Consider the following 24,422-nt stretch of genomic DNA (forward strand, 5'->3'; position numbering starts at 1 on the left):
TAAAATATAGCAACATAGCTGTTCCTTTTTTTCTGATATATTGTCCAAACTTCACAGGCGGTGCCCTTAGGGGGTAACTGCGTCTGCTTGTTCGTATCAACTGTCAACTTACCGTGCTGTTATACCATAATAAACTTTGTTATTTGAGTTATAGAGTTTATAATCGAATAAGCTAATCCTCAAGCAGAGAATTATTATGTGAAAGCTTGGTTATAGATTGGCATGGGATGGTCGCCAGGCAACCGATGTAGGGGACGAGAAATTAGGGTGAAATGAACTGGTTCTTATGACCTGTCAGAACTGATGGATAGAAGACTGGAATAAGGGGAATTATAAGTGTTTTAATTATCATAATTATTAATAGGGTCTAGGATCGTCCCTTGTTGCAATCACGTTTAATTTTTTAAAGAGCGATACGACTCTATAATCGACAAAAATTATATTGTGAAATGCAAAACAAATAATAATTTATATGAATCTCCTCGGGTAATATGGAAAAGGAACACTCTAGGATAAGACGAGGGGACGGTCTGTTTGTTCATGAATGTATTTTGTCATAGCCATGTGTGAATAATGAAACATTAAAAATAAAAGTTAAGAGTTAATTTTTAAAATTATTTATAAACAATTTACATTATATACAACATATTATATATTTTATGCTCTGCCCTATTCCTCTCCTCTAACTAATTTCCTTCCGTACTCTGGTTGTCTGGAAGAAATCGCTATTTAGCGATAAGACCGCCATTTGTTTTAATTTATAATTAGATTTAGTTCATATTTAAGTTATCTAAGAGCAATAAAGGATAAATAAATAAATAAATAAATATTATTTTAATGTAAGAGCTTTCTACATATAAACATTCATATGCCATCAATCTGGTCTTTTTATATCGTTTAATAATAACTAATTCATATAGTTATCACTATCAAGGCATTAAACAACGCAATTTAAAATTCTCATAAACGAAATACACTGCCTATTTATTTTGAGCTTTAATATTTTCCAGGTTTTATGATACGGAAAACTGAATAAAAGAACATCACATATTTCTATCGTGCGTTGTAACGTGGACTTTGAGTGATGGCTAAAATTGCATTGCAGCCGTACAACTATTTCGTTATTTCTTTTATTTTGAAATATTTTCAGTGCACGTCGGAACAAACCTTTTAAATATCAACAAATAAAAGAAAATACTGAGGTATTTGTTTTGTAGTTAAAATGATAAAAGGACCGTATCTATATTTAAAAAATTAATAAAGTTCTTGAGGTTAATTAAATAAATTTGAAAAATTGTAACAATACAGAAAACTAAAATAGATACCTATTAAATCAAAATATATACCACTAAATTACGTAAGTAGTTGGTATGTACCTACATAATAGAACATGTTTTCAGGTTAAAGATAATTGCGTAAATAACTAATTAAATTAAAAATTTTAATTAATGTTCTTCAGCATTGTATCATAATAATTAATCGGTTTTAGGAATTTCAATTATTATATTATGTCCATTCTATGAACTTTACTATCTATTATAACAGTTTATTATTTCCAATAACAGTAATTACACACATGATTTATTTACGATAAAGCCATAAATCCTATTACAGCTACTATTTTATTCAATATCCCAGTGTGAATATTTCCCAAAACGTTCATATCAAAACAATTTCCCAACAATTCGATTGCAGTTAACTTCAAATACACGCGATCTAAGCTTGGCACCGGTTTTGGATCGGCCAAATTGAAATTGTATCGATAAAATTCCTATAGGTACGATCCATACATTTTATATGCTATACAAATAATCAACCCGTGAAAAATTACAACGAATACTGAAGAGCCCGCCCTACGCGGTCAATTTTTTATCTACGGTTACGCTTGAATAAATTGTCAGATATTTTTCAAGCTAAAATATTAGAGGTTTCAGTCATGATATGGCTTGGGACGGGATGATGTAAGTGTATCATAAACTCAATTTCGATCCAAGAATGTTACATAAGAGAAATAATAGACTACAAGCCCACATATGAGAAAAATATGGGTCAAATGAACCACCACGGGACATATCTAGTACGAAAGAAGAGCAAAAAATAATAAGATTCATCACTATGCCGTCACTTGTAAGCTGTCCAACTGAGTGCAGATGAGAATTGAAAAGTACAGGTAGACTCGGTAAATTTTGGTCATATATTTTTGTACGGCATTCTTAACCATCGATAGATCCATTAAAAATAATAAGAAACCGCTCAGTGCCGTACAAAAATGTTGGTCCACCAAGTCGGAATTTTAATTTAATTTCCGAGAGTTACCGGGGGTAAATTTGGTCATTTGACCATGTACGGCATCTGTGTCATACTATTGCTATACTGCTTTTAATCCATTATTCCGCAACGCCGTACAAAAATCATGGGGACAAGGGGAAAAAATCGAGAGTTGTAATCCCCTCTCTTTTCCCACTCCAGGGGGTCATTTGACACAACACGAAATAAATTTATTTTTAAAGTATTTTATGCATAGATAATATTTTTTCATGTGCCGTACATTTTCGTTGGTTCAAAGGGGAAAAATCTGAAAAAGAAAAAATCCATATAACGAAATGTTTGCTTTATATTTTGATAATAAAATATAAATATACATTAATATTAAGAAGCTCGAGGTGGTTAATTATCACCTTGGAAAGTCGGAGTCAAGTGGAATGGACTCCGTTAAATTGATGAACTAATAAAAAAGCTATGAACGAAAAGATGTGAATTATATGCAATCAGCCCATGAATACAGGTAAAGTCACAAGCAAATGCTAGTATTATATACATATTCAAAATGTACAAGTAAAGCGCTTTCAAATGATACCAAACACGGCATATTTATCTTAACTTTATTTTTTTACTCTGTATGTTTTGTCCGCTAGAGGGCGCCACATTAGATTTTGTGAAACCCCATATAGCCTTTAGCTAGCTGGTCGCTGGTTATCCAGTGAACAATTCAGATGCTTCTAATGATATGTTATTTGTCGAATTCTGATAAGTAGTTTAGAAGTTACGAGGGAATAGATGAACATACATACATGACCTGTCAAAACCATAACCCTCCTTTTGCTTTGCCGTAGTTGGGTAAAAATATGTTAATGCCGTACTGTATCAAATGGCCATAAAGCACCCTTAAAATTGTAGCTTTCGTCGCTTTCATCAGCCTAAAAGATGTGGTCTGCACAAAAATGTACGGCATCGTTTTTTCCTAATTTATCTATGTTAATACTATTTAAAACAACGAATAAAGTGTAGAAAACTATTATATTTCATTAATCTACGATGTTTAAACTTTAACAAAATTTCTGGTTTTGCATGTCTCTATAACTTTTTTTAGAACGGTTTCTTTTGAACGGCAATACTATACAACAATTGAATTTTACAATATCATGTTAAAAAAAAAGTTCCCGTACAGGGTCAAATGACCTTACAGCTCTTTATATCAAGAATTCGATGAAATTAAGATGATTATTGGTATACATTTTAAAGAACAATTATTTATTGACGGCATTGCTTTTAATAGTACTTTTGAGTGCTAGATAATGTTTTGGAACCGAAGCCGTACTTAGTCAAATGACCCCCTGGAGTGGGGAAAGAGAGGGGATTGCAACTCTCGATTTTTTCCCCTTGTCCCCATGATTTTTGTACGGCGTTGCGGAATAATGGATTAAAAGCAGTATAGCAATAGTATGACACAGATGCCGTACATGGTCAAATGACCAAATTTACCCCCGGTAACTCTCGGAAATTAAATAAAAATTCCGACTTGGTGGACCAACATTTTTGTACGGCACTGAGCGGTTTCTTATTATTTTTAATGGATCTATCGATGGTTAAGAATGCCGTACAAAAATATATGACCAAAATTTACCGAGTCTACCTGTACTTTTCAATTCTCATCTGCACTCAGTTGGACAGCTTACAAGTGACGGCATAGTGATGAATCTTATTATTTTTTGCTCTTCTTTCGTTCTAGATATGACCCCTGGTGGTTCATTTGACCCATATTTTTTTCATATGCGGGCTTGTAGTCTATAAGTAAGGTTTAGGCCGCGTTGAAATTCGTAAGCATATTTGCGATGGTCGTTATTAGAATGCCGAAACTTGATAAAATTGATTACTTGTAGTTCTAGTTCGATTAAATTATAGATAAAAATTGTTATATAGGACAATAATTGATGGAAAGTACACATTTTTAATGTAGTTCGGCTATCTTAACAATTTACGTAATTACACCATAACTAAAAGCTTATTTGTTTTCTTGGTTGCTATCAATATTTATTTAGGTACAACCAAGAATTAAAACCATAGTATCAATAACTGGAACAAGCGCTATTTAAAAATAACATGAACATTAATAAAACAGCTTTATCCAATCTAAATACAGTGTCAAATAACCACTAACAATGAGTGACGTGACTGCATAAAAAAGTAAGCCGGCAATTTTTCCCAGTTAATTTTTCTGATGTATGATGAGTCGACGTAATAATGCTATAATTTGTCAACGTCTTATGTTTGCGGAGAAAAATTATTCAGTGAATCTGTCGGGTCGTGGGTAAATTAATTGAAATAAATTACCGAGTCGGCAGTAGAGTTTAATCTCCAGTGAATATTTGAGACCAGTCGCATTTGCTACTCGTCATTAATTTAAATTAATGAAAATATTTCGCATTATGAGAAATTGTCTTCACAGCCTGACGTGGAACGTATTTATGCTGCTTTTCATGGATGAGTTATTAACGTGTTTTAGTGCTAATTATGCTAAAGTAATGTAAAGTAATAATAGAGTCAGATATTCGCATTGAGTTAATCTACTGGGATCAAGTTATTTTAACGCGCCTGAAATAGTTATGTTGAGCAAACAGTTAGTGAACAAAATAAGCTTATTTTTGGTTATTTGAAATATACAGTGGTAGATACATAATACATAGGCAAATGTGTTAAGACATGTTTGCTCTGCATTTTCTCCAGAGTTTTTATAAAATACCAATTAATACTTTATTATTAAAATGTATACTTTTTTAAATAAGTATAATAATATGTAATACTACTAACAATATATGGGCAATGCTGCCTGATATAAATAAATAAATAATGATGAAAAACAAACAGCGCTCATACAAATGTGGAATTTTTAATTTTGGGGATAACAGTGAATGCTTGTAATATTTATATCCTGAGCAATTTATTTGATGAATCTGCTCCACTAAGCAAACAAAATTGCAATGGAAAAAATCCTATGTAGGTATTTTTTTTTCATTTAACAAAAATATATTGTAACAATAGATAAACCTGTATAATTTGATACTATGTTAAAAATTAGTTGAAAGTTTTGAAATTCAGAATTGAAAACATCGTCTCATTATTTCTAGTCGTTATTATTAAAAGTTATAACGTCCAATTTCGTAAATGAAAAAAATAAGTTGTATTTCTATTGTCTCCAAATAATAAAAAAAAGAAATCAGTTGTACCCTATAAAGATTTCACCACCAAGCATATTTTCCGCAACCTACATTCAAAGTGCACGCGCGACGCCATCGCTCAAACAATTTCGGCCAGACCCTTTCAACTTCAATAGAATATTCAGAGGTTGGTCTGTGAAAATATGGCCCAATTGGCAATACGATCCAGAGATTTCCACTTTAATATTCTGCCGATGAAAAATATCCCCGCCATAAAGCCTTGTACGAGTTTTTAGAAGCACTTAAATATTGATGTTTATCAAAAATATGAAACATAAAAGGCCCATACACGGCCACCTATCGTAAATTTCAGATATTGGAACTATAGACGCGGCGGCGGTAGTGAAAATCGCGGTTACATTTTGTGTAATACGAAAATGTATTCAGACGTAATGGTGATTAAAACTGCGGTTTATAGGCTGTTGTGATATTGAAATATCATTTTATATTTACTGTAACAATAAAACATTGTCTAAAGTAATATTCAACTTCGGGCCTTTATTGTAAGATTGAAATCAAGACTGTAAATACTGTTCACTAACGTTCTCAAAAGCATGCCTCATTTGAATATATCCGAACCTAAATCTACACGTTCCTCTTTGTGAAGTTGACACAATCCAATTACATGAACGTTAAGACGGCTGAATTATTTACCATAAACGCAGTCTAGCTACAATAAAATACAGTCTTTTAGGCCGAAGAGAAAGAGCATTACGACGTAATTTATCACAGTTTCCACGCCATTTAGCGAGGAGACTGCAAAAACCGCGCACGTGATAAGCTCCGTGCGAACTGAATTGTCTGCAAATGTAGAAATCATTGCCTCCATCAACGTAAATAAGAGTTTAGATGACTTTCGAAGCCTAATGACTCCAGATATATATGGTAATTTACAAAACGCAGAAACAATACGTTTATATGAAATTGATTTTTGCAAACGACTATTTTATTCAAAGCGAGACGTCGTATTTGTTTGGTAAAATTGAGGAAAATGTAAGATGTGAGCCAACAAATCTTTGATGCACGAAGATGGCGTCAAAATCTACGGTGTACGCGCGCGAAATAAAATTGTTCTCGAATGTAAGAGCAGGTTTTATAGCTTTGAACAACGTGCACTCGTAGATGCAAAATTCTCTGCACATAAAATATAAAGTAGGCTTTATAGTTAGGTAGTATAAAATCTTGGCTGTACGTTTTTCTTTGGATAATGGGTGCTAATTGGGAAAAAATCTCAGCATAATAACGTTATGTTATATTAGGACGTATTATAGGATATTTCACTTGCACCAGAAAAAATAATTACTGATAATTTAGGACTTTGAATTAAAAGTAAGTACGTATCTCACATATTATACATTGTTTTCAAATATGACGCGTTTCGTCAAATTGTTTATTATTCTGCTTAGACATAATTCTTTACGTTAAAAGTTTTAAATTAATTTCATGAACCTTTTATACAACTCATTACAGTATACCTATTTGCATCTGTTTAAAAGTTGCCATTCGTTTTCTTCCGCTTTAATTGCGTTGCAGGCAATTGCCTGTAATTCTCAAGTAATGAACATAATTTACAGCAATAACCCGAAGCCAGTATTTATAATGGCACAGTATATAATTCTAAACAGAAGCTTAATGGGCTCGCAGTTATCAAGTCCATTCGAACCATTGTTTCGCAAAGGGTAATGGGTTCTGGACAAGTCAGCCATGTTATTCAAGTGTCAAGAAGATGAATGTCACGTTATTTATGAGGTTACGAAAAATATATTTTATAGAATAAAGAAATTCAGTGTTGTTTCTTTTGTTTGTTTAATGGTGTAGTGTGGATGGAACATAGGCTTGGATTCGGATATTGCTGAATTAAAACGATAAATAGAAAATACAATTTATTAACATAATTAATGATTTAAATTTAAAGTATTCAATGTTAATTAATAACTATTTCATAGAACTGCCAATCTACGTAAATTTTAAAGCAACCAAAGATAATATTTTAAATGCAGTAAAATGCGTTCTCGGAAAATTAAATGAGAACTCTATTTTATTCTGTTCAAAATTGTTGCACAAATAGTGAGGTCGTTGGTCGCTAGTTTGAACAATTGGTATTAAATCTGTTGTAAAGTCTTCAATTGTTGAATATAAATTGTCGTGACAAATCAAATAATGTTGTCATGTTGCTTTATTTATTGTATTTTTCAAACTATCAATTTACTGTGTATACTTTCTACATACAACATCTAATGGAATAACAAATAAAAATAAAACAATTTAAAATAGTTTATTTTTGAAGTGAATAAGGTAAGTATAATAATAATATAGGCAGTCCCATGTTTTCTTGAAAGTATTCATATCAGTAATATGCACATAATAATTTGACAAACTGATCGATTTTCTTTAGGGGCAAGCAGATGATCAGCCCTTTGTATTCTGTCAGTCCCAGACAATTTCGTTATGGGGTTCTCGCGCTATCTTCGGTATCCCGAAGTGTTGTAACCTGAAAAATAATATACAGTTTATGTATCCATTATGTTGCATAGCTTCAAAATATAAAATTTAATTAATTCATGACACGTGCTCTTTACCAAACATCGCTAAACAGTACACAAGATGGTCGGGCAGATTTAATATTCAGCGACCCATAACATAGTATGTATGCATAATCATTTAGATAACCGAATCTCCATAGCCCTCGGGTACAAGGCCCAACATATTCTCGGAAAAGCCTAAACTAGATAAACAGACGCGTTGCTTACTGTATGAAGTGATCGTATGGACACCTCATGAAATATTCATGAGTCGGAATGCGGCAATTTGCACAATATATTCCGTGTCCCACAAACACTGCACCTTAGGTTTGCGCTATAAAATAGGCGATTTCTAATCAATATTACGTAACTGATTTGGCGCAGCCCTACGAAACTGATACAGGCACAACAATACAATTAACACAGAATTATATACCGCTAACATCTTCTCTAGCGTTATTTATTATGATAAAGATGTTTATTGGTTTCAAGAAGACAGCTGTGTTAATGAAGTCTGATTATTTGTTTCCATTTTTCCAGACGAGGACTTTATTAATCAATTCCATGAAATAAATAATGTCTCACGTTTATAACAAGATATATAAAATATTTTCTACGTTATTATCGAACAAAGAAAATAATATTGTACCTACAATATTTTATAGAAATATTCTCGACGAAGTCGCAATAACATTAATTTAATGAATATAAACTACTTCATGGCCTCAATCTTTGCTTATTCCAAACAAACGTAGTGAAATAGACCGTTAGCGAGCGAATCTGCGGTATAATTTACATTTACAGAGCCCTGAGGCTCATATACATGTTATTTGCTTCAAAACACATTCTACAAACATGAATATAATGCACATTAAATTATTGCTTTGCTTTCGCGAGACTATGTCGAAATTTTGATATTCGTACAAATTTATTTAGTATTTAAAATTTTGATTTAGAGACTAAAGTCTCGTTTATGCTTGGCAGACTATTATTTGATGTAACTTTTGTTTAGTACTCATTCTTTTTTCTTATCATTTTAAACTGGGAGTTACGTTATTCGAAAATTTGGTTTGTAAAATATTAAAAATAAATATTCAATGCAAACACATTATTAAAAATAGGGTTATAATTCATACAAGCTTTTAAATTGTTAAAAATATTATACATTAAAAAATTTACGTCCTACATTATCTCTGTAACTCATTGCCTTAAACTAACGTTTTAAACAAAAAATATATAGCAAAACGAACAAAGTGAGTATTTACTGCTTACTACGAAAGTTAATTATTAATGTTAGGAGTTAATAATATAGAGTCGATTGAATTGTCGGTCCGCTGGTAATGAAATATAATTTCTACAATATAATTCGGTCTAGACTAGTCACGTTATAAATATTTTATGCGTGACCTTTAAACATTAATAATTGTACAGACGCCCATGATTGTGGAGTTAATATTTACGCCTAAAATAGGTACGTTGTACTTGAAAAAATCTTTATAAATTCCTATTTCAAAACTATTGTCGATCCACATTTAGTGGATGCTCTTGGAATTGGAATTTACATAATAATTTAGAGTCATGTGTATTGTTCACAAAACAAACTTCGGGTCATCAGAGCTGCGTCTATGAATTGTTCTTATCACATTGTCATTAGAAAAGCAGACAAATTGATTAAAATTAATAAACTTCTTTATTATTTTTAAAACTGTGCAATGAATTAAAACGTAGGTATTATAAATGATATACGAATAATACTTTTTATAATAATGTAAGGTAGTACATTTAACATTTTACTTTGATCGTTATTTTATTTATTACAAACTTTAGCTGAGAGCTTCAGACTGACTGAGTGAAGCATAAAATATTTTAGAATCGCTATAAACTTAAATGTTTATTAAACTGTAAAAGCTTTTAATTTTTATTGCGTTTTTTATGATTTTTTTAAGAGGGAATACTAATTTGTATTTCGAAGCTTTCTTTCGCTTCCCGGACTAGTAAATATGTTTGATAATATCCCATAGGTAATTCATATATTATCAACACAATCGTGATGTATAAGGTGTAAACTAACCAGGTAACTAGAACGCTCCTTAAATTAATTTGAACCCCGTTTTTTATTTGCATGCTAATTTTTCAAGGACGTACATTCATACCAATCATACACATTAATTTGTCTCAAACACATAAAAATAATTTCTTAAACAAAAATTCACTTAATACCAGAGTAAAACAATTTTCTCAAATATTAAAAGATATCCCATAAATCATTATATATTTTCGTTATAATCTTTAACAGTCGCAAACATCCGTGCCGCCAAAAAATTCCTATAACTTGCCTAATAAAGATTTATCGACGCGATAAAAAATTTCATAGCGGTGAGTTGGCCGTAAATAATTCGAGGCATACCTGCGAATGCTGATTTGACACGGGTCACAAGCTCGAATTTCAGCCGTGTAATATTTCATTCTTCCGTCTCGAATAGCAAGTCACAGCCGCACTGCAAATTGAATTTTCCCCGACGTAGCACTTCCATAATTATTGGTTAGCTCTGTATGTGTGCTGGCTAGCGTACTACAACAGATGTATTGATTGCGTATAGCTACACTTTTACGTCTGTTTGTTCCTGCGGAAGGAAGATTGAGAGTATTGTACTTTAAATTCAATTTGCGCTGACTGCCATAGATCGCGAAGCTGCATGTTTGCGACATAAAGTTTGCTATGCAAGTTTTTATGACAATTTTAAGGACTTTTAAAATTTTGAATTTAATGTGCTTTCATCTTTAACTGCCACATTGTATAAAGAGCCATTGAAAATTATTATAAAATGTTCATACCGACTATAAATGATTCAGAAACTATAACAATTGCATAATATATCACTATTGTTATAGTTTACATTATGTTTGCAACACCATTATCGAAAGTAGCTATTATTATTGGTAAATGGAAAAGTTCTGTAGCTCTTTTCTATTCAGCATTATTCGTTCCTCGCCGTGTGGGGAATATTTTCGGATCTTATGGGGTAAGTGTGGGGCTTGCAATCTAATGGTAAAATCCCTTACTTCATTGTCACACTTTATTTTATGGTAATGTTTATTAGTATGGATAGAATAAAGACATACAGTGAAAAATACAATTAATATATTATTAATGATTCTACGTTACAGTATTTTTTTATCTATACTAATATTATAAAGAGGAAAAGTTTGTAAGTATGTATGTATGTATGTATGGTTTTCACGCATAAACTACTGGACCGATTTCAAAAATTCTTTCACCATTAGAAAGCTGCATCTTTACTGAGCAACATAGGCTATATGCATTTTCAAAAAAATTAGAGATCCTTACCAAAAATGCAATAATGTAACCCAAGGTGTAAAAAAATCCTCAATAAAACTTCTGTCATCGCGTGCGCCGCGGAATCTATTGAAGATAGAACAAAAAAATGTTCTACGGTATTATAGAATGGATCAATATCTACAAGAAAGTCCGCAATACCATATGTCCATCTTCAGTAGTTATGTTACTACAACAACTTTTTTACGTTTTCAAAGTAAATAGAAGTGCCGACAGTAATCAAACCATGTTATCCATACACACATATTAATTCTTATCCCATTAAATGATGTTTTATTATAGACTGTTTCAATACCAGCAAAATACTTTTTAAATGAAAAGAATTGGATATTCCATTCAAAAGATATAACGAATTTTTAAAAGTGTCAATCTACAGAAAATAGTAGACGTATACTGTTCGAGCACTGCCGTAGTGCGGGGGTCACGGAGGAATTCTACCAATATGCGTCTTGACGGAACACAGTGGGGTTTTGGTCGGTAGGAATCCGACATAACCCACGGCCCCTCCCCCGGAGGCCGTGGGTATCTATGAAAGATTTCCCCACTAAAACAAAAAAAAAAACAAAAAAGGCCGTAGTGCGGGACGGGGTAAAGGTGATTTTCATGTGATTAAAAATTAAACCTGTAGTCCGACCTATAGTAGACTTTTCACTGTAACGATATCGCTATCTATGCGGGTGAAACCGCAGGGCATTGCTAGTTTCGTATAAACTTACATTACAGGGAATTGTACTTTAGAAACTTTAAAAAAATTGTGCAGATATTGAAGCCTAGTATTTTACCTAATCTTTGACGACAGTAAATTTATTAATATTGAAAAGTATTATAACCTAACTGTGAAATTGTATTGAATTACTGCGAATACAATTTCTAATACTTTCGTGCCTCTTTCACTGAAACATAGAACCAGATTTTCTTCGAAATGAACATATTTAAAAATGTTCAAAAGAAACAGATCTTAGAAACCAAGAAACGTACTGTAAACGTAACTTATTTAACAAAAGATTCAGCACGAACCTTAGCCTTATCTCCAAATACCAAAGTCTCTCCGAATATATTTTTAAATAAACAACGAACCGGGTTTGTCCGGAATAAAAATAGATTTCCTTGGAATTGGACATCTTGGCAGATTGAATTCCTAATACTAAATATCTTCCTTAAACCTTTGTTTTACTAGTAAATCCAACGGAATCAAGTTCTTAGAATTATTAAACTGATAAATTTATTTAAACATTCTTATTCCAATAGACCTCGATGGGTTTTACTCAGTATGTCTCAATCCAGTGTGTCAAAACCAGACCTTTCTATATTTTAATGTAGAAAAAAGACGTACTTTTAACCACCAAAATAGGTATGATACGTATCAAAATCTTTGTTCGCATTAACGCACATAACTACCTAATTATGATTGATATCATTATTTTTATTTGATAACATAATATTTTAACCTGATAATAAAAACAACGTATATTACTAATCATTATTATATAATTTACTTGTATCTTCCATGCTATGTATATATATAATGTATATATAATGTATCTACTATTGAACGAAGATATAGCAATCATTTTTAACATTTGATGTCTGTAGGAATAAAATGTATCCTATTTTCGTCTCGACTCAGTGATTACTCTATGTCTCGCTTGTAGACTACAACTATTGATGCCTCTTGTATCTATTTGCTGCCTTGTATTTGATATTATCTGAGTAGAAATATGTAATAATGTAAGACGTTATTCATTTAGTATTGTCATTGTGTAGTATTTTTGATAAAGCAGTATTATTTATAAAGCTTTAAATAACTCTATAATGATATCAATATTAATGAAATGTTTTGTATCATTGTTTAATTTGATTTTGAAAAGAGTTTATTATTAATTTGTATTTGCAAGTCACACTGCAATATAAATTTAAAGTATAACTATAAAAAAATTCATACAGAAAGTTAATTACAAAGAAGTGCATTACAAATGTAATTAAATCCTGAGAAATCAAAACGATACAGCAACATAGTAGCATCAAATAGAATTGTATTAGGTATATACCTGAATTTGATATCGAAGTTATTATCAGTTTGCATCTTTATTACAAAGGATATCATACATAAAACCATCCAGGACATACCTAACTTCCACCTAAACAAATTTACTCCCCCACTATCACCATAAATTCGGCCACAAAAAGAAAACATGTATATTTGCATCTGCGGTAGGAACGTTAGCTTAACTCCGCAATTTAAAATCGGCCGCACAGTGATAAAATTTGTTTCCTCAGGCAACCCGAAACAAACAAAAACAATTCTCGTCCGTTATGTTTAATGCTCATTATTTAAGCCACTCGGTTAACCAAATATCCTTACCTATTAACTACCAACATACTGGCTAATATATTCGTAGTTTATATATAAATCAGGGTCAAGCGTCCCTAAGGGTCTGTAGATAAGCCTGACGGTACTTGGATGTTTTAAAACAATAATGCAGCATTATAATATTATCAAATGGATTAAAAAACTAAATAATTTGTAAAAAACACGATATCTTAAAACGTTATTGCGTGTTCTAAGCAAGTAAAGCTTATTTGAACCAGGTTGATAATTCCATATTGTAATATTGTGTCTATTTTTGCATCATGTTCGATTCAAATACTCTTATGCAATTTATTATAATTGTTATTACAATAATGTTTCCTTACGGAAGTTTGCAACTTGTATGTGAAATACATTTTGCAATCAAAATAACACTTCATATTAATTCGCATATTCATTGGAGAAAGGCGGAGGTCCTGAAATAATACACTGTTGGCTAACAACATCCAAGCGGTATCCGCAGCAGATGTGCGTCTCAACTCTGTCACATTACAAGGGGTTTTATGTCTCGCTCGAACGAACCCTGAAGTAATGCGAGCGTTTCGCAAAACTTACACAAATTGAAACTTGGCGGTCGTCTTCAATTATATTCTGGCTGAGATTTTTGTTCGTGCATATCACCTGCTCTCACTTGGAACGGGAAAAATTCATGAAGTAAAAATTAATTTTCATTTGGGATGCTCTTTTTATTGAGTGAGTTATTTGTAATAAATTGTGTTTATCTTCAGCTCTTAACCCATTGACCACCGTAAGGCCCGATCGGGGCGCGACACAATAGATTTTCTATTGTGTCTGTGATTCCGAGGACTGATGGATTAATCCAGCTTACTGCCAACATTATCGATACATACATACTAAAACATAATATAAACATAATAGCAACGATTCAAAGTTGAAAATATTAGAGAGTATTAGTTATAAGCAGCTATATTATTCCATCAAATTTACTCACATTTTTTTTAGATCAAACTTATTACATACAATGCTGTATATATGAGACTAACAGCCTGACTCATCAAATATTCAAGTAGGTAGGTACACAATCAAAACAATTAATCGGGTATAACGTATTAACCTTAAATGGGATTAGGATAAGAGCAGTAAAGGTACCCAGATTATAACATGCATATTTTTCATCAATTTAACTCTGAAATTAAAACATTTTCAAACAAAACATTGCTGAAAACTGAGGACTTTTCCTTCCATGTTGTTTCAAAAGCCATAGCTGAAAGGTCATTTGTTTCAAAATATATTATAGAAACAACGAAAAATTTGAAAGAAATTATATAAATGTACAAAATAATTAACTATTAATAATGTTCTCTTATACGGACGTAAAAATAATTTATTTTCGTAGTGAGTATTAGCGATATTGTTGTTCTTTTTCGTCCATAAGTCTGAGAAATACATTAAACTGTCAAAGAAGTAACGTTAAAAAATGGCCGCGGAAAATAATATCAAAATGAAAATCTCTTAAGTAGTTGGATCTCGACATCCCGTTACGTTTCCTTGGCTCTTAGACCCGGATATCCGCTTTCATCTCGCCCCTTGTTCAGCCGAGAATTAACTTACTATATAGTATAATAAACGACAAATTCCTTTAATGAAAATAATACGAGGAAAGAATGCTCATCTCTCAGAATATACGGCAATTGTATCGTGTTCTGTTCGTACAATATCATGTGTTATTGCGTTTGCAATGTTTGTGTCGGAGATACGTTCAAAGATTTTTATGATTGCAGTTATATTGCTTTTCACATTTTGATTTATATGTGCTTAAATATTTTGAAGGAAAATATGTTCAAATTTGAAGTTGTTTGTAGTAGTAAAAGCCCTTGCACCAATTTGAAGCATCCAACTAAGTATATTAATTGGCACTTTAACAATACAATAATTATCTATAATATTATTATTTCTTCGATCTTTATATCAATTGATAATTATTTAGTTAATGTGTGTTTTGTTCTAAATTTTCATAAACTAAACACACACAGTTTTTCAGTTTCACAGGGACATTTTTTATGACAAAATTTGTATTGTCATAAAATGCATGTAGTGTTTCCATGTTTCTAGCGAATATTACATCTATAAAAAATTCGTAGCACACGAAAAAAAATCATTTGTACATGACAAGATTAATTTCTTGTTGTACAATCGAACAAAATACCACTGATTTAGAAGGCAAATGAAATTGTAGAATGGAGGACGCTGGACGACATTGTTATCTTTCGATTACTGTATCATTTTCATATTTGAACGAGATCTGCCCAGTAATATCTTCTTTCAATAATATTTTAATAGCCAACTCATACAGAACACAACTCAAAAAATACTTTCATTAATTTTAATTTGTAATACCGATCTCTGAAAGAACGACTTTTAAATAAAATTAAAATAACATCCATTCTTCAATTGATAAATTTATTTATTCCCACAGTCACCACTTCCTGCTCCAAACATTACAACGTGAATTAAATCAAGCAAATTAATTCAAGAAACCGATCAGGACAACGACAAATAGACCTCTGTCTGGAACTGAAATTGGCAAGCCGTTTGAAATTGGAGTGATTCATCATTTACCCAATACAGTTAGCACAATACATAATGGGGACGTGAATTTTGTTCGAGATAATACACCAGAAGCTCGCTTTTAACAAATTACTACGTCATATTTTGTAATGTTATGTTGGCAATTGTTTATTTATGAGCACATTCAATATTTGAATTAAGGAATTACCTTAACAAATTGATAACGAATTCAATAATTTAAATACTTGATAAAATATTTTCTTTACAAATTTAAAACTCTTATTCAACTATTATGATCTTCGTTCAGTAAGTATAGTTATATTTAAATACGGTATTATTTTTCAGGACAGTGCAGTATATTATAACTAGCTGCGCCTCGGGGTTTCACCCGCGCGTGTGAATGAGTTTTTCCTTTTAATAAATTATTGTGAGTTCAAATAAAAAAATTTCATGATTTTAAGGATTTATACAGGATAAAACAAATAAAAAAAAAACCACCAGAAAAACACAGATAAATTGAAACATTACATATACTAAAATCACAGACCCAGTCGGTTTGTTTATTAGTCATTTTCATTTATGAAACACCCGAATTCGACCCAACCAATATTCAAATGAATGTAAAATTTCCTTGGAATACAATTAGATAGATATCCAATAAGTTTTATACAATAAATTTAGCTAGAGCTATTAAATTACGCGTTTTGTGTAATGGTCTCGCCGTATTTCATTTCTACCCCCCACGGTGTGTTATTTTATTGTAGGGATCAATTTTACGACATTCTGTACTTTACGGCTGTTGGGCCCTAAACGTAAAAGGGTTACGATACGGTGCGTCTTTTATCTTTGTCCTTGCAAGGAGTTATTGATAAATAAGCCCATGGCGCAATAAAGATAGGGCTTCAAAGACGATATTACAATGAAGCTGGTAATAAGACGCCTCATCTTCATTTTGACTCTAATATCATCAATATTAATTTATTTTTCGTTGACAAAGTTATCTAATGACGAAATTATATTTTTTAATATATTTTAATGCAATTAATTTTGTGTGTATACAATTAATTGGTTGGCATTTTACCGCAACATGTAATTAAATTTGTGTATAACCAGTCTACATTGTCAGCAAAAAGTAACATTATCACTGATACTTTTTTCTTTCTACCTTATTCCAGTCTCTCGTCTTCTTCATTGGGTTTTTATTAAATCTTGTTTTCAATCTCGCTATAAAAAATACGAGAGTAACCTAAGCAATCAAGAGCTTTAATATCCCTATATTATTGGAAATTAATATCCCATTTTCAATATACTCGTGTATACAAATTATGGTAATTTATTCAAGTCAAGACCAAATACCCCCAAGATATTAAAAATACGTACGATATTAAATTATTCATTATCTTTCTTACATTTAATTTTTTATGTTTTGTTAAATCGACTCTATTATTTTTAAAACCATTTGAAAACTCAATTAAAAAAGATCTTAAATCCGTTTTATTTCAGTAACATGAAACAGTATTGGCAGTTCGTACAAACCTTGCTTGGATTTCAGAAGGAGACTTGTATTGGATATTGATTCTACGTAAATATTGTTCACTGTAAAATGGTTCTTTATTTAGAGAGAAGAATCGAGCGTATTTTCGCTGCCATGCCGCAGCTTAATAGGAAAAGATAGAATGAAATAAACCGAAATATATAAATATATAAAATTAAAATAAATTATTAATAGTCTGTTTTTGAAACAAAATTTCTAGAATTCGGTGAAAGCGGAACGAAAGTGTTGCCAAGTTACTAAAAGATTTCACGTATATTTTATGAAAAATAATTATTTACAAACACTCCGTGTTTCCGATAATGTGACATATTTTAATTAAATATCCCTTTACCTGTCCGCTCAAGAACATACAGAATAAATTACGACGCCCGCGGGATGATTAATTTTTCTTCTGACAGTTCACAAATCATTCTTTATCGGAAAAATATTGTAAAATATGGATATACTATGGACAATACCAATATTAAATTGAAATTGCATGATTGTTTGACTTGACTGTGAAACATCGAAATATCGTGAAATATAAGTAAGTAATTTATTATAACCTATCTAAATAAAGAATCTCAGTAAACGATAAGCTTACTTGCTTAGCTGAATCTTAGGTTTAGACTTTAGTATCCCTCTGGAATTAAACTCAGTCCTTTATTGAAATACTGAAGTGCTCTAGATGGTAAGTCCTATTTGAAACGTATTTAAATGCAATGGCTGTTGCATCACATTAAATTGTATGAATTTTATTTCGACTACGGTTAAAGTTAATTTTTCGTGCCAAAAATACACCAACATAACATTGTTATGTATTTATTTTGAAATTGGCACGAACAATGTACCAGGCGTACATGAGTGTGATGGTAGTTATCATACAAGTCACGTCCAGGGCGAACAGCAGGGTGGCGAGACGGCTCCGAATTATCCAATCGTGTTTCATGCGAACCGATAGATATGATAGCCACGTCGGCTGCCATTCTTTATTGTTAACTGCAAGATTTTTGCTCGTATTGTTTTATGTTACTTAAAGTACATAATATACAACATTTTATGATACTAACTTTTATCTGGATTACGGCAAATAAATAATACATGATGAAACGAACATAAGAGCTCTATTGGTAAGGTTTATTTTTATCAATGTTTAAGTTTATATACCTAATAGGCCCTAAACAAAGAAGAAGTATTATTTAAGCATACTAGTGAATGAACGTTATGATGTAATTAAACATATAGAACAAATTTAACTCAGTCTTATTCATCTTCTCTCAATCAAATACTTAACTTCTTATTTAACGATAGGTTGTGAAAAATAAACACACAAAAATATATTTTAGCTTGAATAAATTGTATAAAATAATTCCTAAAAATAACCTGTAATTTCCTTTCAATGGTTTATTTCTTCAAAGATCTCGCTATTAGTATAATTTAGCAAATGGCAAGGGGTCATGAACCGCTCGTCTATTGTAACTATAATTCATTCAGGTCGAAAACCCTCTGTACAATAAGAAATAAACAAAGGGTCTTGTCATACTAATCTCTTAAATCGTTACCCTAAACGTTTTCCTACTTTATATTCATGATTCCATTTACTTGAGATATTTTTATGATATACGAAATAACTTCATAGATAAATTGACAACGGTCTCATTCATTCAAGAATGTTAAGTTTATGGCGTAATAAAGCGGTCCTTGCATTATTAAGTGAAGTGTTATATACAAGCTGTAGACCCTGGCATCAGCTTTTTCGCATTTACTGCATAACTTGTTTAATGACATGTTGTAAACCTACTGTAAAACGCACGAAGGATATTAAATAAGACGTTCATTCGAAAGTTCTTGAAATATTCTACGCGAAGAACGTACATACATGTGAAACATGTCGAATTTTTCTTGGCTACAATTTTCGGCTAGTCCCAAAAACATTATACTATATTTTTATTATATCGAGAATTTTTGATGCGTATTATTTTGTAAACTAACCTTTCCGAAACAATGAATATATAGTAGCATTTACGAACAAATGTTGCGATTGAAATTTAATTATTTAAGTACGTTCTTACATTAATCTATTTAGAGTGCTGTTTATTATCATCACATTTAGAGCAAATACCCTAAAATTACTCTGTAAAGCTCTCTTGCTCATTTAGTCGATGGAATAATCAGCTTAAGTATCATCTAATTGCGTCGCTAATTAAACCCACTGTATCAATACTGAGTAATCATCAAATATTGACTGAAGTATTTACAGCAATTACGAATCTACAATAAATAATATTTAATTTAAATCGAACACTGGTGTAAATATTACTGAATATCCTATGTTTTTGTCTTACTGAATATCCTAGAAAAGTTAATACCTAAATTTTCATCATTTAAAAAAATAAAAAACGCGTAGGTTCCTATTGCATATTTATTCAATTTTATTAAGTACACACTTATTGAAATTGCGATGTTATTTAGTTAGAACCTCTCAACGTGGAGTCTATATTTAAGAAAATATCACCATACGCAGTAACTTCAAGCGTTATAAACCACAAATACACTAAGAGCAAGGTTTTATTGGATCATTTGAGAAATACTTCGATGCGCAGACATTCTGCAAGTCGACGTGATTCGCATTCCCGAAGGAAGAATCGGAATGGCTGGTTTTACTTCACTGGTGGATTCGAAAGTCATGAAACTAGATATTACTTTTGCGGTTAATGCGCCTTGATGTATGGAGTTCATTCATTAAATGTCCGTGGTTTATATTTGATTGTGTCCTTTGTACATTCGTTAATATATGGGTATTGGGTAGGTATAAAAAAATCGTTGATACGAATCCTAGAAGAGACTTAAAAAAACATCACGGTCTGGCAGGAACCAGAAGGTTGATCACATATTTGTCTACGAAGTTAATCCATCAACTATCAAATTGAATAGATTTGTAATGAATCTGTCCCATACCGCAATAGAGATAATATTAAAAAAAATACATTGCTTCTACTGTATTTTTGAATGTATTTTAATAATATGGATAAAATTTTATAATGTACCCACTTAGATCAGTGTACCCATACATAAAATGTTTATATATGAGCGGTATCTTAAAAGCTATTATTGAATTTTCCAATCATTTGAGCACATTTGGGGCGGAATGACGGGAAAATGAAGATGAAGAGAGCAATATGCAAATTATATGGAAAAATCCCTCAAACTTTTACATGGACAATTTTCCTGCTCGTTTTTTAAACCTGAAGTGTAAAATAATTTCACATCGCCAAAAATATTCTATTTAACGTTTCGATATATTTTTCGCTCGAGTAGATTCTAAATTAAATAAGTATTACTTGACATTAATTCAAAGCAATAATTATTGTTTTTTTAGATAATATTAGTAATGAAGTAATATTAGTATAAAGATAATATTAGTATAAACTAAAAAGTATTCGTATTATAATGGTACTGTATTATATTTATAATAAAAAAAATGTTCTACAATAAAAATTTATCGCCAAGTCTGTTGCTAAGCGTCAAACTATAGAACGCTATGTTCTTTTCAGTTATGTTCGTTCACTCTTATTTTAACATAGGTAGGTTTATTATTTTTCGTTTTAAGTGGTCATTAATCTTATATGACGTGAATTATTTTTTTTATGTATAATAATTTTAAGTCAGTTTCACGTAGACGTAACCTCGTTGAACATAAAAAAATTTTTTAGTTCTACAAAAAATATTTTTAATCGTTCTATTACTATTCCTATCCTGTATGATATCGAATTGGGTCGAAATACAGAAGATATTATGCAAACAACGTACCAGCAACGTTCTAATATTTGAGGTAGCAAGAAGCTATAGTATTCTACAATTAGAGCATACGAGATATTAATTGCCAGCTGTGGTTCCTCTTAATTGAGTAGGCAACTACTACGCTACTTTGATAATTACAATACAGCCTTTATAATTGATGATCCTACAATTAAATTTCGGGTTATCTGCTATAGCTTAAAATTAACCGGCCATATTTCCTGGAATAACTAACATTCTGCGTATTTGTCGAAATTGTGGTTAGTGATTTATTTAATTATTATTTAAAATGAATGATGAACAATTTTATGATATAGTAAAATAGTTTTTAGGGTTTTTTGATGTATAAAACTGGTTGAATGAACACCAAAAGGCTTTGGTGTTATGGTTGTATGAGATTCTATCGATGTTGACAGATAGTGTGAATTGGATGGTGTATTGCATTTCTGTATATTTGTTTGTTTATTTATAAATACCGTATCTGCCATACCAATGATTAAAAGTGTGCATAAACTATAAAGTGTACTATTGAATCACTTCAAGTAATTTATAATGTTACTATAGCTGCCCTGGCAGACATTGCTCTGTCCTTATGCCCTTTTTCATGGTTTCTCTCCATAAGAACTTTCAGAGCCTTAAAAAAATGATAATTAGAAGTAGCCAAATTGATGGAGCCGCGCCGTTCTATAGTTTGACGCTTAGCAACAGACTTGGCGATAAATTTTTATTGTAGAAGATTCGCTTTAGTTTAAATTGTTTGTTTTGCGTGATGGAAAGATCAAAAAATTGTCGGTAAAAGATATTAAATTATGAATAATAGTAACACAATTGAATTGTGTTCAATTGAATGACATATTTTACATTGATATCCAACCAAACCATTTCATTAAATTTTCGCATTCTGTCTATATTTCCTGTTAATTCTTGCCGAAACGCCATGTATTATGTTTAAATGTTAATTAAATATAAAATTATTTATCGGTCTTGTTAATTGGTGCCGAACAAGCTTTTTGCAGGTTTTTTAAAATGGCCGATGCATTTCACGTTGGTAATGAAACGAATTTAATTTTGGCCAGACCCAGGAGTTATTATAAAAGGATTTTAATTCGATTCGACGATCGTTTTTTGGTTGAACACGTCGGAGATATTAACATGTTTAATTTTGTATTTAAATTCTTAATGAAGCTCTCGTTTTAAAGTGATCATAAATGCATTTATCTTAATTCAATACATGATTATTGTGTTAAGTTGTATTTTCGTCATGAACATTGTATTTAAAATTTGTCAAAAAAAATATAGAGAAAAATCTATATCTATGTAGTGTACCCTTACATTATATAACAAAGATTGTTCATCTAGAAACGTTAAAAACCCGCATGAAATAATTAAGATGCAACATTGTACTACAACATCGTACCTTAATTAAGTTGTAAAGCTAAGCAGTTAATTTACGCAACAAGCTATATATTTATAGGCGTGGATTAGGTTTATGGCTATTGGCACAGTATAGTGCACTATGCAAATTCAATTGAGCATTGCACTCAAGCGACAACTTCGGTACTGCAATTGGCTGCTACTGCAACCCTATGCGGGCTGGCCACAGGCCGCGTTCAAACTTCACGTCGGATAACTTTCCGCAAAACCGAGCAGACTCTGTCATAATCTGGAATTATATTTGAATAATACATAAGCTGAAACTTTGTGGAAATTGAGAATTAATCCCTATCTACGTTGCCGATAGAGCTCGCGCTCGTATATTACGGGGAAAAGTTATTACTCCGCTGTACTGTGCATCACTACATTGTAGCTACACGTAATTTTAGCAATGAAGGTTGTGAGTAATGTTCGTCGCACACCTTTATCTCATGCGATATGAAGCTTCATACCTTTAGATGTTCCTGCATACAACTCTACGAATATTAGCATGGGAATGCAATAAATTCATAAGTACACAAAATATTGTTTTGGTTCTGAAATAAATAAATAAACATTACGCCCACATTTCTTTGTCCAATAAATTTCATGTCATAGAATTCCGATTCCTACACAATTTCACGTAGTTCTTCTGAGAAATCTCACATAGTAACACCCAGCAGCGAATTACTAAATCAACGTTCTCATAACACCTACGCTAGAAACTGGCTGGTATAACTGGAATTGAAAATCAGCATTATTTTGTGAACAGCAGCAATATCTTACTCCACATGGCTATTAGAAGTTGATCAGTTGTTATTGCAGTACCATTCTGTACCAATAAAGAATCCTAAATGCAGCCAAGTGGTTGAGGACACCCAAGCACTTTTAGTGCACGTCGAAGTGCACATTTTTCCCAGCGTCATAAAGACATAAAGTAATTTAAAACAGCATCGTGACCGGCACGCTGGCTTTTGGAAGGCCGCCAGGTACCACGGGATGCAACCTTATCCCGTTTCCAAACGTTAAAAGTTAAGAGGACTGTAAGTTTGTCGTTACTATAAAATGTAAAAAGTGACTTGAATTGCGCTACACTGAAAATTCGACGGATTTTTAAGACATTTCAAGCGACGATAATGTGCGAAACTATACAACGACTTCGTATTAGAATGCTCGTTATTTTTTACTGCTATGAGTGTAGTGCCCGAATGTATCTCGATTATTAGGTTTTATTATAACAGTTTCGTTTTGTCTCGTTTCCTGCAGTCGGTGTTTGCAATCAAAATAATAGCGCCTTCAGGAATTTAGGTTGCAGGAAACAGTTATTTCCTTGGGCGTTATGTTTATTCAGAACTAGAACTTCTATTTACGTTTTCTCTACAGAAGAACCATCCTCGTACTTCAA

The 24,422-nt window shown here is 31.7% G+C and overlaps 1 protein-coding gene across 1 annotated transcript in view; it reads right to left on the reverse strand.

The window, feature by feature from the left end:
* The window catches only part of Vps4 (vacuolar protein sorting 4), a 326,101-nt gene that overhangs the window by 121,249 nt on the left and 180,430 nt on the right, over positions 1 to 24,422 (reverse strand). The gene's annotated exons all lie outside the window — the stretch shown is intronic.

Source organism: Colias philodice, chromosome 5 (genome assembly GCF_061535455.1).
Source record: "Colias philodice isolate Cphi_HAF_F1 chromosome 5, ilColPhil1 Martin Lab GWU primary, whole genome shotgun sequence".
NCBI classification, from domain to species: domain Eukaryota; kingdom Metazoa; phylum Arthropoda; class Insecta; order Lepidoptera; family Pieridae; genus Colias; species Colias philodice.